At 43.8% G+C, this 3,878-nt stretch overlaps 1 long non-coding RNA gene across 1 annotated transcript; it reads left to right on the plus strand.

Annotated features, from left to right (window-relative positions):
• Positions 1 to 1,700: 1,700 nt before the first annotated feature.
• On the plus strand, positions 1,701 to 3,468 carry LOC146596126 (uncharacterized). The gene is made up of 2 exons (XR_014895824.1): positions 1,701 to 1,827; positions 3,165 to 3,468. It is a non-coding gene; the product is annotated as an uncharacterized LOC146596126 (long non-coding RNA).
• The last annotated feature ends 410 nt before the right edge of the window (positions 3,469 to 3,878 follow it).

The raw sequence follows: 3,878 nt of genomic DNA on the forward strand, positions 1-3,878 counted from the left end.
CAGGTTTCAGGGGACAGGAGGCCCAGGCAGGACACAGGGCTCCCCTGATGTTACTACACTTCTGTGGCACCTGTGCTAGTCCTCAAGCRTAGAGTATCAATAGCTGTTTTGTTCTGTTGTTCTGGTTTTGTTATTTTTGAGGAAAACCTCAGGTTATGTGCCTGAATTGTGTTTGCTGGTCATGGTGAAATTTAGGTGGCCTAAGCAAAATGGAGATTTCACAGCTTTTGAGGCAAAATTCTGATCAGACTCCCAGGGGCCTGTTCCCAAGTCAAATTTCTGCAGCCATTACTTTGCCCCAGATGATGACCCACATTAGGCAGATTAGGTTTGGTGCTTGCCCTGACGACCCAGGAAGCCGATGGACAGCAAATGTCCTTGCCTACAGCTCCCCACCAACCCGACTGCCACTGTCTTCTCTTCTGCCTTCCGCTGGTTTTAGACTGAAAAGAATTTACCCCTAGRTAATACGTGCAAAGATCATCAGATTTCCTTAACTGTTGCAGGAGAAATATTTTCTACACATAAAATCGTATGAAAATTTGATTTTTCAGCTCATTGGCTGAACTAATCTTTTTTATCATTCTAGCTTGGGTCAACTTGAAGTGAATGTTTTTAGCTTTCTTATTCAGACAGAAAATTGAAACAGGATTCATTAAAAAAAGTCCTTCCTTTTTCTCCAGGTTAACTTTTATTTTTATTTTTGATGTTGTAAAATGCAGGCAAGTTTTGAAACACAGTATTTAAAAATGAACAATCAAGAGATTTTCTTTAGAAAAAGTCAGAGCAAGATGCTTCTATTAAAGAAAAATCACTGCAAAGCTGCATTTTTTTTTACCAAATAAATATTTTTTGAACCCATTTCAGCATTACATCTCCAAAACAATTGAGTAAAGACCTGAGTTAGCAAAGCACTAAAACTAGTGGGTTTCATTCTAACYTAAAACTACTTTTTATCGTTAAATTAAGCGTGTACACAGATGCCTTTCTGGATGGGGAAAGCGCATTCTTCACGTCTCAGCACAGACCCTGAAATTTTGACTTAAAAGATTAGTTAATAATTCTGCAAGATATCTTTTCCTCTCTTAAGTCATCGCGCAGTGGTTGGTACCAATTCCTGATAGTTTTTTGCCCCGACATAGCACGGCACAGCACCCTCTCTGTTATTTGATAAGTAAAGGTAACACTGTGAAACACGTGGCTAATTTTACCGGCAAGGTGGCAACAATTCAGTATGTGATATGTGAGGGCAAAGCACAGGCAGTTCATTTGGGTAATTTCTTAGCCTTCTGGCTTCTGCAATGTTTCTTTAGGGGGCACTGAATATGAGTGATTGAGTGCGAGAGAGTCCGACAGAATTAGCACACACTGGATCTTTTGACCAAGGGGAAAAAAAACCCAAAACAAAACAGTCTAATGTTGGTCCAGGGGCACGTTCCCTTAGGATTTGGGAAAGAAAAACACCAAACCACGTTAGCTTGGTGCACCTCGAGTGGAGCAGCACATTCAATTAAAATCCATTTCAACGAAATAAAAAGACACTTAATCTCAGATCAAAAATAACTACAAAATAGCAGGCGGCACCACCCAGCCTGAGCTGCGGTGGCATTTCCAAGGCAAATTCAGCTTGCTGATACTGTACCACGAAATGCGTTTCTAAGAAATTGTTGGCAATCCCCCTTTGAGTTTCCAGCGCCGTCTGCTGAAGGCACTTTTCAGTGAAAGCACACGGGTTCCCCCTCAGAATCACCCGATGGGGCCGTGGAGAATTTTCCAGTTAGTCTGTGAGAAGAGTGTGCTCATGTTTACCATRTAACCTAAATACAGGTAAAATTACTTTTTTTTTTTCATTTTCTTTCCTTTTCCTCTTTTTCTGTTTCATTAATCCTTGTTTATGAATCAATGAGTTCCTCTATCTGTATGGAAAAGACCGCTTTTTTTCCCTTCGATGTAATGGGTACGTGAAGAAATAATACCCATTTTAACACCAGTAGAATGTCTTAGAAACCTACACACGCCTTACACGATTGAGTTGCTGTGCTGGGAAAATTAAAGCTTGGATTTTCCRGCTCCTCCCTTCCCTTTGCATCTGCTCTTCTGTGAGTTCCGGCAGTGTTTTCTAAGATACCCAGCGATATCCGAGTACTAAGCTGTCATCCAAGGAGTTACATTTCCAAGGCTGTGGTTTCTCAGCAATTTCTGATTTCCCCGCAGCAAGAGCGGACACGTCCCTTCAACTTCGGCGTGGCTAGTTTGAGTTGCAGCAGTGAGCAGAGGGCAGCACTGGTTTCAGTTCAGCCAGAGAAGCCTGCCGGAGATGGGTMCATAGGTACCTGTAGGTACACACACGTATGTATTCCTGGTGCTCTCTCTGCTGCRTTTTGCAATGCCATAGCTTCGCTGCCATTGCCCTTCCTGCAATGAGGAGCATCTCTTACGTCGACCCAGCCTGAGATGGCTCTAATGCGGTATCTGGTGCTGGCAGTGGAGCGGATCCTCATGCACATCCATCCCTCAGGCCACCAGAGATCTTAGCGTGGGATGAAGCTTGGCAAGCCGAGGCGCTGAACGGCGGCTGGGCTGCTCGACGCCGCACACGTTATTTTAATGAGGGGGAACCGTGCGTCCCTCCAGCTCCTGCAGCTCGGTTCCTCCTCGCGTGTAAGCTGAAGTTCCTCACTCACTACCAGGAGGGCATAAAAAAGTATTTAGAGATAATTTATTCTTACCAAGCAACAATAGCAATAGTTAATCTCTTATATTAAGACCTTTAATGACTTAGGGGACGTATGAAACCATCGGAGCCTGTTTAATGAGTGCCTGTTCTGGCCCACACTTTTGGCAGCTTAAACCTTTAATAGAGCAGAAAAGAAATTCACAACAATTTTTTGGGGGACTGTACTAAAATTTATGGAGCTGCTTGGCTTCCAGGACTCCTGTTCCTGCTGCGCAATGCTCTGGTGATGTATTACAGTAACATGTCATCAGGGCAATGGAGCTCGATGATACATTACGGCAATAAGTCGTTTGTAATACATCATCGGAGCAGCTGCTGCCCCAGATTGGGACTCTCAGCTAAAAATTAGGCAAGCAGTTCAATGTGCACTGCAGTTTCTTTCTTTATTTCACTCTTTCCCTTTCTCTTTGTCCTTCTCTTTTTCTAGCTTCCGATCTCACCCTGCCAATAGCAAATCGCTGCTAATTTATTCATCCCGGTTCTCCCATGAAAATTCCTTTCGGGTGGAACCAATCGCCCACAAAGCGCTGCACCCCGGGAGCACCCGCGAGGACAGCCAGGGCGGCCGCAGTGAATGAGACGTGTAATCTCCGCGGGCTGGTGTCCCCGCTCCGGCAGTGACCGGCACCGGGTGTTCTGGGGCAGACAGCCCACAGCGGCGAGCTGCAGCGTACAGGGCAATGTCGGTCGCATTTAGTTTTTACTAATTAAGAGGTAATAGTTAAGCCTCCCTTTAGCTGTGCCCTGTTTTTTTTATAGTTCCCTTCTTGTGTTTTTCTTGTGTTAACAACATTAACAATTCTCACTAATTCATGTAAATATCCAAAATAACTTTATAAATCGTGGTAAGTTCTCAGCCTCAGTAATGTTATAAGCAAATGAATTCCACAGGTTGTGAGTACAGCCTCAGAAAATTTGGGGGCAAAAAATTTTGGTCTCCTCTCAGAAACAGATTTTACCAGTTGGTCTTTGGATTCCCATTCATCCTTCTTTTTGTACACACAAGAAGAAGAAACAAAAAGAGATTAGGCAGAGATGRGGATAATATTCTGGGAATAATATTCTTCTGGTGCTTTGCCTGCTGTCTCATCATCACCTGCTAGCTGCAGGAGCTAGGTGTTTCTGGAGCAAAACAGGTAAG

The sequence above is a fragment of the Rhea americana genome, unplaced genomic scaffold (genome assembly GCF_003343005.1).
Source record: "Rhea americana isolate MKP2758 unplaced genomic scaffold, rheAme1 scaffold_21, whole genome shotgun sequence".
NCBI lineage: Eukaryota > Metazoa > Chordata > Aves > Rheiformes > Rheidae > Rhea > Rhea americana.